Genomic DNA, 11,301 nt, shown 5'->3' on the forward strand with positions numbered 1-11,301 from the left:
GGCTATAATTAACAAGACAGGAAACAACATGTGTTGGAGAGGATGTGGAGAGAAGGGAACTCTCATACACTGCTGGTGGGAGTGCAAACTGGTGCAACCACTATGGAAAACAGTATGGAGATTCCTCAAAAAATCAAGGATAGAACTACCATATGATTCAGCTATTCCACTGCTGGGTATTTATCCAAAGAATGTGAAAACACCAATTTGTAAAGGTACATGCACCCCTGTGTTCATTGCAGCGTTATTCACAATAGCCAAGACTTGGAAGCAACCTAAGTGCCCATCAAGGGACGAATGGATAAAGAAGATGTGGTATATATACACAATGGAATACTACTCAGCCATAAGAAACGATGAAATCCAGCCATTTGTGACAACGTGGATGGACATTGAGGGTATAACGCAAAGTGAAATAAGTCAGAGGGAGAAGGTCAAATACCGTATGATTTCCTTCATTAAGTAGTAGATAATAACAACAATAAACAAACACATAGAGACAGCGATTGGATTGGTGGCTACCAGAGGGGAAGGGGGGAGGGAGGAGGGTGAAAGGGATAATTCGGTACATGTGTGTGGTGATGGGTTGTAATTAATATTTTGATGGTGAACATGATGTAATCTATGCAGAAATAGAAGTATAATGATGTACACCTGTAATTTTTACAATGTTATAAACCAATGTTATTGCAATAAACAAAAAATTAAAAAAAAATTACAGCAAAAATTTTTTTAAATTCAACTATACAAAAGAATTAGGACATCTTCTATGTATAGATATATTGTTAAGTGATTAAAAGCAAAGTACAAAACAATGTGTTTAACAGATTGCCTTTTTTGCAAAACAACGAGAAATAATCTGTATTTATATTTGCATTCATAAGACATTCTGGAAGTAAAATATAAAGGGACAGGGTGGAACTAATAACAATGTTTACCTTGGACAGTATTGAAGAATAGAGTTGGCTGGATGGGGAACTGGAGGGGAAGGGGGATTTTCACTTTATATTTTTGGGTTATTTTTTATGGTCTTACATTGTCTATTCAAAATTAAATAGGCCTAAAATTAAAATACTGTGAAAACTATTGTTTCACAATTGATCATACTGGCAGAGAGACATAAAAAAACTTCAGAAAATGATTTGCCATGCTAGAAAATTAAGGATGTGAGATATGGGATGTAAATGACCTTATTCTTGTTCAAGTGGCTCAAACGTCAGAACCACTGAAGGGAAAGTAGAGGAATGGAAAGATGATTTAACTGGCTGCCAGTGCATGGACTCTGATGAAAGGGTGAGATGCCCAGTCTCCAGGTCCAGTGAGAATTAAAGGAACATGAGGAAGTTAATCGCTCTCCATGATGCATAAGTACATTCGTCATTTTCCATGGAGCGTGATTAGAACTCCAGGTTTGTGTTAACATCTGCATGCAGATGATCTCAGAATTTTACTTCAGACTATCATGCTCTCCTCGTTAGAACTACTCCTTCTGTGATGTCTGTATATTAATATCTTATCAACACCTTCTATCTATATATGTATTCTCAAGTTGATCATTCCTTCTTAACAGTACACAAAATTATCCACGCCTCCGAACTTCAGAATTTTGACTCCTCAAAATTATCTCTTTTCATCCCCCACAGTTATCAAGCAAGTAAACCTTGATTTTTTTCCTCTTGTCTATCCCTGTTCATTTCCCCCCACTACATTCTATGTTAGATACACTTGTTATATCATATCAGGAGCACAACCTTCTTTTCATAACTCTTACTCTCCTTTCTTTTGACATGTCATTCCCTTTTGTAAAAATCTCCCAGTGGTTCTAAGCTCTTAATGAGGCTTAATGATGAGCCTATCTCATCACATTATTGATGCAGTGTGATGGAAGTGGTGTGCTCACACAGTAGAATGGATGTTATAGAAAAATGACCTCTTCTCTGGTCTTATTTTTGCTATTTTATGTTCAGCTGACCACGAATACATACCTTTGAATGAGTAAGCATAGAATATTATTATCCTCAACAGAATTCTCCAAATGCAAGAGAAAAAAATTATTTAAGAACAAGTATTTTGGGGAAAAGGTAAACTGAGTAGAGGAATATCAGTTGTTAACTTTAAGTTGGGTCCCTGAAGACCAGTGATTCAGAAGAAAAAGGAAACCATTGCATACTCACAGTAAACACTTCCAATAATCCTGTCCCCAGAGTCCACGGTGTGGATCTGCTCTATGGGCCTTATTAAAAAGACCTTTGATCCTCTAGTAACTAAATTTCCTTAGATGATACCAAAGAGACATCCTCCTTATGTCAAATCCTGATCCATGATACAATAAGGTTCCAGTGCCTTACCAAAGCACATTAAATACTACAGAGATATGCAGTGTGTGCTTAGGCATTTTAGCACCATTTAATTGCAAATTTGCCTTTACTAAACTGCAAAAATAATAGCAAAAATCTTGATAGTAGTAGTTGGATTTTGTTGACAAAAGAAAATAACAATGAGGAATCAAGTTTTTTTTTTAAGTACATTTGTATTGTGACTATAATGACTAATGTAAAACTAACCAAAAATAGTTCTATTTTTTAGATAGTGTAACCTCAATATGGCCAGAGTGACATTTATTGTTACTTTGGAGCAAAATGAATTTCAAATAAGTTTCAGGATTGAAGATACGTTCTATTGTTCCTGGCACATTAGGGTTTACCTTGTCAGTGTTCATTAGAAAGGAAGCTTATATCAACTCTGAAAATAATCATAGACTTCACAAAACACGTTATTATATTTCTGAAAAGAATCCTAAATGAATGCCAGTGAGTCTCCCAATGATTACAATGGAAAAGGAGCGTTACTATTGTAAAACAGTCCTCACATATTGGTTGAGAATCCATTGTTAGCATGGACAAACTCTTTGTTTATGGAAAGCATTTAAAAATTATTTTCTTCTGATATGCCTTTGGAACTGTAATAATGTACTAGAGGGATTCATTAATATAATAGAAATCAGCTTTAATTTTAATTTTGATTTAGTTTGAATTTAATATATGGTATTAATTTATCCTCTGGGTGAAAATTTGGGCAAATTTCATGAACTCTTTGCTCTCTCTTAGGCCATAAAATGTCCTTAAGTGCAAGATAGTATTGGTTCAAAAAATTCATATGCTCAGTTCCATTAATAATCGAAACTTCAAAATTCATTTAAATAGATTATTTTTCTCTCCATTTTACGGATACCTAAAGTGAAATAGGGACATATTCGGCATCTTCTTGTTTTTCCTGATGGGTTTCATTTGTTCTCCTTCATCTTATTGACTGTGGGGGAAGGAATGAAGGAGGTGGTATCAGGAAAGGGCTTACCTGACCAGGACCACTCAAGATGGCACTGGCTTGCCCTGCTAGCACTTGGCAGCCATTAAAACTGCTTCTTCTCATGAGTATCTCCATGGTCTCTTGAAAAGATTCCCTCTTGCTGGGCATCTTTTACTTTCAGGTCCTTCCTTTGATGTGGACAAATGAATCTTCTTCAGCCAGTTATTCATAGTTTCCTTCTTAACCTCTGGAAATCCAGAGCTCTGCCCCCAACATTAGTGACATTGTTTCCTTCCAGGTAGCCTCTGGATACCATCTAAGAATACCTTCTGCCAACATGCTGTTGCATGTAGTTTGTGTGGAGACATTGGGAAATATTCATCTTTGCTCAACTAATTCTGGAAGCCCCCTGATGCAGCATCCTTTCTAAGTTCACCATCAGAGAATCCAGTCAGCAGTCTCTGGCCCTTTCAACTTGCCAGGTGAGTCCGATTGTGTTCCCTGTGTCCACAAAATCAAGAGGCCACATATTAAGCTCTCCAATTGGTTGCATTAAGTCCCACTGAAGCCCTTTTTCTGAGGCTAATGAGAGGAGGTGCTTTCCCTACGTTACCCCTTAGAGGGGATGGGTAGTGGGACCAAAATACCCACCAACTCTCTCCAAAATCTTCTCCTAACCTCCAGTTCTGTTCTCTTTTTCTCCAAACCTCTTTTATAGGCCTAAGGTGATGGTCAGCAAAGTGTCACATAACTGGTTGTCTTCTATCTCTTTTTCCAAGTCTTGCATGATGGCCTCCCTTTTAATTGTGGTATCTATCAGAGCCTAAACTGAAAATGAGGCAGTCATAATTCCGTTTCTATATCCTATTACTCTTGCTAAGCTTAGGGCCACGCAAATCAAATGCACAGAGCTCTGATTTTGGTTCATGACTGTAATTTCACAGGGTGACCTTGAGAAGACAGTGTGCTCCACCACAATCCCAGATAGTGCTATTGTGTTTTATAGGAATATCTGTGTGGTATATTTTTTATCTGTTGAAAATAAATTATTTATAAAATAAATATTTTAATATTATAAGGTAAATAGATATAGATATATAAAATGAAAGAACACATTTTCACTTTTGTAATTAGAAGGGCATTACAGGGAAGTAAGATAATGTGGCTTTTAAAGCCTTTATCTGAAATCCATTCAAAACTGTTTTAAGGAGATTTAGTTAGATTGCCCACCCCTAACAGACCACAAAGCTAAGTATTATTCTGAGCACAAGTGAAAGATTGGCTTCCCGCCAGTCTTTCTCCTTAACTGACATTGATGGAATGATAAAACAGTCAGCATCTGCTTGTTCTTCTACAGGACGTTATGTTACCATCGCATTTGGGTCACAGTCACTTGGTGTTTATTATCACTGTTTCCAATCCTGGGTAAAAATTCCTGATAGCACCAGAGTAGCTCAAACATTTTGGAAGTTCCTACTGTGAGATAAAAGATTAATGTCAGGTAAGGATACCATTTTAAAGGTACCTTATAGATTAGTGGTTGGACACTTCTCCCTGTGGAAAGAGAAAGTTAGAAGAAATGTAATGAAAACCATTTGGGCTTTAGAGTTATGCATACAATGGCTTGAATGCCAGATTCGAGACTTCAAAGGAGTGCAAATCAGCCAAGTCTGAAGCTCCATTGTTAGAATCATCACTACCTGGGGGAAAACACACTCTTCTAAAGAGAGTAGAGAATGGAGACAGGTACAGCATAGACCTCTTAGGTCCTTTCTTCTGCCAATCCTCTTCCTATTCTCATTTCTTGTTGATCCACCTTATTACTCAGCACAAATTTCCCTTTATCTTTTGCATATTTCTTTTTTTTTTCTTTTTGTGAGGAAGACCAGCCCTGAGCTAACATCCGTGCTAATGCTCCTCTTTTTGCTGAGGAAGACTGGCTCTGAGCTAACATCTATTGCCAATCCTCCTCCTTTTTTTTTTTTTTCCACAAAGCCCCAGTAGATAGTTGTATGTCATAGTTGCACATCTTTCTAGTTGCTGTATGTGGGACGCGGCCTAAGCATGGCCGGAGAAGCGGTGCGTCTGTGCGCGCCCAGGATCCAAACCCAGGGCTGCCAGTAGCAGAGCACACGCACTTAACTGCTAAGCCACGGGGCCGGCCCTGCACATTTCTTTTTATGAATTTAACTACATTAACATTTTCTCTAAACCTACCACAGTCATTCCTAATCTTCTATGCTTAACAGATCATACACTGATAAGCATCCCTGGACCTTAATTGACAAGAATGTAAGATCCTGCCCTTCGACAAGCTTGGTCAATTCCACAATTTATAAGATAGATCAACTTGGATGGGGTTCCTAACCTCTATCAGACTCAGTTTCTTCAGCTGTAAAATTAGAAAATGATTATATCCTTTATTTGTTTTGTTAATGAGATGCTGTAGGTAAAGCCCCAAATACAGTTCTGACACATATTAGGGATTCAACTATTTTGAATGGCTTTTCTTTTGCTCTCTGTAAATAAGGTGGTATTCCAGAGAAGAGAGAGAGAACTTCCATCTGTGGGATTAAGGCCTGGTTCATGGAGAAGATGTCACTTATTCTGAAGCTTGGAGCAGAAGTACAAGTTGGACTTGTGAAAATATAGGAAAAGAAATCCCAAGAAAAGGAAACAACATGAACAAAGGAACTAATTTAGTGTTGGAAATAAAAGGTATGAAAGGAGTACACATGTATTTCAATTTGTAAGAAACATAATATACATTAAATTAGCAGTAGAGAAAGTAATTAGAAGGCAGAGTTTTTAGGGTATTGAAAGCCTCACTAAGAAACTTGGATCTAAAGTTATAAAGAACAAATAGCTGTTACAGGTTTTTGTATGACATGCTCAGGGGTGTGATTCATGAAGAAAAATCCAGCAACAGTGTATTTAGAGTAAAAAGAAGTTGTGTAGGGGAAACAAATTACGAGTCTTTAGGAAGAGTCACGTAGGAAGTAAATAAGAAGGGTGGATTTGGAAAACTGGTGAGAATGGTGGAGTGGTGACTACTAGAGACACAATGAAGGAAAAATCATAGAAATCTCACCTACCCACCAAGGAATCAAAATGACACAGCTATGCATACATGGAAAGTTAACAATGAATCATTGCTTTGTTCCTCTGCTCAGGTACTATTTACTTTCTTTTAGATGTTATGTATAATAATATATAGTGCATAGTTTAATACTCTGTATTGCACAAGAGATGTGTCAAGGATCTAATATTTTATATAGATATAGTTCTGTCTTCCATTTTCTTTACCAAGACATTTTCTCTTAAATCAAGATTTAAAGTTGCTCAGCCTCAGGTAAATATGTCTCCCTACTGGTGGATGATTGCTCTTATTTTAAAGGCTTTGATATGGTTTATCATTTATTATATAATGAAAATGGGCCAACACTTTTCCATAGGAAAATTAGTAGCAACATGAAATGAATGAACCCCTTTCGCAAAGAGATTTTGAAATTATTTTAATTCTCCTAAACAGAAAAAAAATTACAAAACGATGTGGTTCTTGGACATGATAACATCAAGAGGTAAGTGACAGACTGCATCCTTTATAGATTTATGGGAAACAATCAGATCTCTAGCTGAGGGGCAAACTACAGCCCGAAGTCTAAATTTGTCTCTGCCTATTTTTGTTAAAAAGGGTTCATTGGGACACAGTCATGCTCATTCCTTAATTTACTGTCTATGGATGCTTTCAACTACAACCACAGAGTTGAGAATAATTGTGAAGCCTGGAATACTTGGTATCTGGCCTTTTACAGAAAAAATTTGCTGACCCTGCTCTAGGTCTTAGTGATGGGGGCCAACGAATCTGCCTTTGCACGAAGGTTTACTGAAGTTGTTTTTGATTGATAGGATCCACTGTTCTCTTTGGAAATTTTCAACTCATTTGCCTTAGTCGTAGTTCTTTTTTTCCCCCAATTATTTTTATTGTGGTAAAGTATACACAACATAAAATTTACTACCTTAACCAAGTGTACAGTTCAGTGGCATTAAGTACATTCATATTGTTGTGCAACCACCACCACCATCCATCTCTATAGCTCTTTTCGTCTTGCATAACTGAAACTACACCCAGTAAACATTAACTCCCCATTCTCCCCTCCCCTCAGCCCCTGGCAACCACTATTCTACTTTCTGTTTTTATGATTTTGACTACTCTAAGTACCTTATGTAAGTGGAATCATGTAGTATTTGTCTTTTTGTAAGTGGCTTATTTCACTTAGCATAATGTGCTCAAAGTTCACCCATGTTGTAGCAAATATTAGAATTTCCTTTGTTTTTAATGCTGAATAATATTTCATTGTATGTATGTACATCCATTTTCATGCCTTTTCCAGCTCCCAGAGGCTAATTGCATTCCTTGGCTCATGACCTCTTCCATCTTCAAAGCCAGTGGTGACCAATTGGGTCTTTCCCACATTGCATTATTCTGACTCTCTCTCTTCTGCTTCTTTGTTCCTCTCATAAAGACCCCTGTGATTATATTGAGCCTGACAGGATAAATGAGGATAATGTCCCCAATTCAAGGTCAGTTTATTAGTAACCTTAATTCCATATGCAACTTTAATTCCCCTTTGTCATCAACCTAACACAATCACAGGTTCTAGGGATAAGGACAAAGGCATCTTTGGCGGGGGGGGGGGGGAATGCTTATTCTTATCTTTATTCTTATTATCCTGTGTCCAATCTGTCATTTCCCAGATACATATCTCAGTTTCCCTATAGACAAATGGCAGAAATTAAGATCATGAGAAACAAGTTTAGAATTTAGACAAAATTATTTTTTCACAAAGTTCCTGAACACTGCCTACATTTCTAGTTTTATTTACCATCACTTGCCCAACATCCCCAGCAATTCTGAGATCTTTACAGTTATAAGACTTATGATACTCTTTTTCGCATTTATGCTTTTGAAGATGCTTTGCACCTGGGAAACTCTCATGAATCTCTCCACAATTTCCATCATTATAACTCTTTCCATATATATTTGTGTTCATATCAACACTTTCTCTCTGCCCCTAGATAAGGAGCTTCTTAACGACAGACACTTGGGGCCGACCTGGTGATGTAGTGGTTAAGTTTGTGCCCTCTGCTTTGGCGGCCTGGGGTTCACAGGTTTGGATCCCAGGTGCGGACTTATGCGCCGGCTATCAAGCCATGCTGTGGCAGGCGTCCCACATATAGAGTAGAGGAAGATGAGCACGGATGTTAGCCCAGGGCCAATCTTCCTCAGCAAAAAAAGAGGAAGATTGGCAACAGATGTTAGCTCAGGGCTAGTCTTCCTCACACACACACACACAAAAACCCAAAACCAGAAACTTGTCAGGGAATTCATTCACTCATTATCTTATTCATTTATTCATTGATGCAATATTTTTTATTCATTTGGAATTGCTTTCTAATGAGAATTTCTGGACTTATATTATTCCTTAGCACAGACAATCCCTACTAACTAAAATAGTTCTCCCATTATTGTTCAAAGCATAAATGTTCTGTGCATTATCTTGGCCTGGAGTGTCTTCCTTATGCAGATCAAATTCTGCATATTCTTCTAGGTCCATATTGAGCTTCGTTGCTTTCCACAAAGCTTGTCCTAATAACTAAATATCTCTTAGTTTTCTTTCTTAGAGACAATAGTCCTAACCCTTATTCATTTGGCATTTAATCTTAATATTGCTTTGAGACATCATTGACATTGGTATTTTTTCATTTATCTTGATTTTTTGTTTCATTTATTTGCAGTGCCTCTCTAATAATATACAAACTTTAAAGGAATTTCTGTGTTACTCCCATAACACTGAGAATTAAGTACTTGATTTATTTCATGTATGTGAAAAAGCTTGTGTTTAATTTTCTTAACATTCATTTTTACAGAATATCTTAATTACCACCAAATCTCATTTAGGGAAGATGGCGTAGAATCCTTCATTCTATCAATTGGGTTCGTGTTCTGTTAGCAAAGGAATATTAATTGATTGACAATGTTCAATAAGAGTTTTCTCCAGTGAAAACATTTTATATTCTTGCTAAATTTAGGGTAAAAATGACATGTTTTAAAATTTTAAGAGTGAAATTTCACTCTTAGATAATTTATATATATATATAAAAGATGATTCTGTGATAAAAATCTACATTCCAATTAAAAATTATAACCCTATGTCATTCAATTGTTTTGAGTGTTTTTTGTTTTAGTAGTTTTTATTGCTTCTTGTATCCCATTATGTATCTTGGATTTATTTTTCTTCTTGCTACAATATAGTTTCTAGTGATATTTTGGACAAATTCTGCATAGGGTAAGCCTTCTAAGTACTTACATATTGAAAATATCTTTACCCTTGATCTTGAAGTGGTAGTCTGAATGGATAGAGAATTATTGTGTTAATTTTTTCTCAGTATTTCAAATATATTGCTCTATTGCCTTCTTATCTTCAATATTTTTAATAAAAGTACACTATCAGTCTGAAGGTCATTCCTTTGTATATAATCTAACTCTTCCTCTGGAAGCATTTAGGTTTCTTACTTTATCTCTTTTGTTAAAAAATTTCAACAAGATAGTCTAAGTGTAAGTCTTTAATCCAGAAGTATTTGGGCATCATTTCAATTTGAAAAATTTTATCTTTCCTCAGATCTGAGATATTTTAGATAATTATTTTTAAATAGTTTCGCCTTTCTAGATTATCCATTTCTCACTTCTTGCTACTACTGTTGATGAATATTGGAATTTCTGGTTCTAGTCTCCACATCTCTTCACATTTCTTTTATACTCTTCTTCTCTTTATCCTTTAGGGCAGCAATCTGAGGGAAACAGAACATTTGGCTTGAATAATCAGCTCAACAATATTTTAATTGGCAAGGTGCCGTTTTGCAATTATCTTATGTATCAAATTTTTTATTTTAATATTTAATTCAACAATATTTTTAATCTCAATAATGCTATTTTCATAACTAAATATTCTTGATCAATTGACAAATTATTCTTTCTTATCTCTCTACAAATAATCATTATACTTACTTTAAATTCTGTCTAGATTGCTCAAGTATCTCTATGTCTTGAATATAAGTTTTTCCATTTGCTGTATCTCCCATATTGAATTGAGTCTCTTCAAATATTTATTTCTGATTTCGGATTCCTGAAATGTCCACTTTCGTTTTGAGGAGTGATGGTGTTGGTGGTTATTATTATGTCTTTTCTATTATTCCTATGGATTTGCTCCATAAGAAGACTACTACCTGTACTTGATCCTTGTGAAACCATTCGTTAATTCATTGAGCACTCGTTATGAGTAAGGTGCTATTTACAATTGCCCACACTATAGATAAAATGAAATGATTAGTTTCCTTTTCTGGAATACTTCTGGGGTAGGGGAGGTGGTAATATATTTACACAGATCTTGTCATGAAGCTATAAGACACCAATTTTTGGATTGTATACCAAAAAAAAAGTAATTCTTCCCACCAAGATAGGATGTACAATAGTTAAACAAATGGATCCTGGAGCCAGACTACCTGGGTTCAAACGCAGGCTCTCCTCTGTAATAGCTCTATGATTTTGGCTGAGTTAATCTCCCTCTGCTTAAGTTTTCTTATCTGAATAAGTATATTAAACCCTACTTCATAGAATTTTTGAAAGAATTAAGTGAATTAACAACCATATAGTTCTTAGAAATATACAGTTCTATGTAAATGTAATGTTTTATATTGTTATGCCTAGGCATAAAACAGAACTTTTAGACTTTAGATCATCAGGATTAAGAAAATAAAAGGCATTTCAGGGATTTTCAAGGATAACAAGAATTTGGACGCCAACTACTTCAGAATGTCGTTCCACATTAAATGTATTTACTATGAAGCCTTGCTCGGGTTGCAGGGCTGTGCTATGATCTAACAGATAGATTGTGCATATTTTTTACTATTTCATGTCAATTAAGTATTTACCAT

At 35.9% G+C, this 11,301-nt stretch overlaps 1 long non-coding RNA gene across 2 annotated transcripts; it reads left to right on the forward strand.

The window, feature by feature from the left end:
- The first annotated feature begins 1,209 nt into the window (after positions 1-1,209).
- On the forward strand, positions 1,210-7,104 carry LOC131420571 (uncharacterized). Of its 2 annotated transcripts, XR_009223569.1 has the most exons (4): positions 1,210-1,409; positions 3,605-3,788; positions 5,837-6,024; positions 6,839-7,104. It is a non-coding gene; the product is annotated as an uncharacterized LOC131420571 (long non-coding RNA). The 2 variants fall into 2 exon arrangements; XR_009223568.1 differs by lacking the exon at positions 1,210-1,409 and having other exon boundaries at positions 3,569-3,788.
- The last annotated feature ends 4,197 nt before the right edge of the window (positions 7,105-11,301 follow it).

Source organism: Diceros bicornis, chromosome 23 (genome assembly GCF_020826845.1).
Source record: "Diceros bicornis minor isolate mBicDic1 chromosome 23, mDicBic1.mat.cur, whole genome shotgun sequence".
Taxonomy (NCBI): Eukaryota; Metazoa; Chordata; class Mammalia; order Perissodactyla; family Rhinocerotidae; genus Diceros; species Diceros bicornis.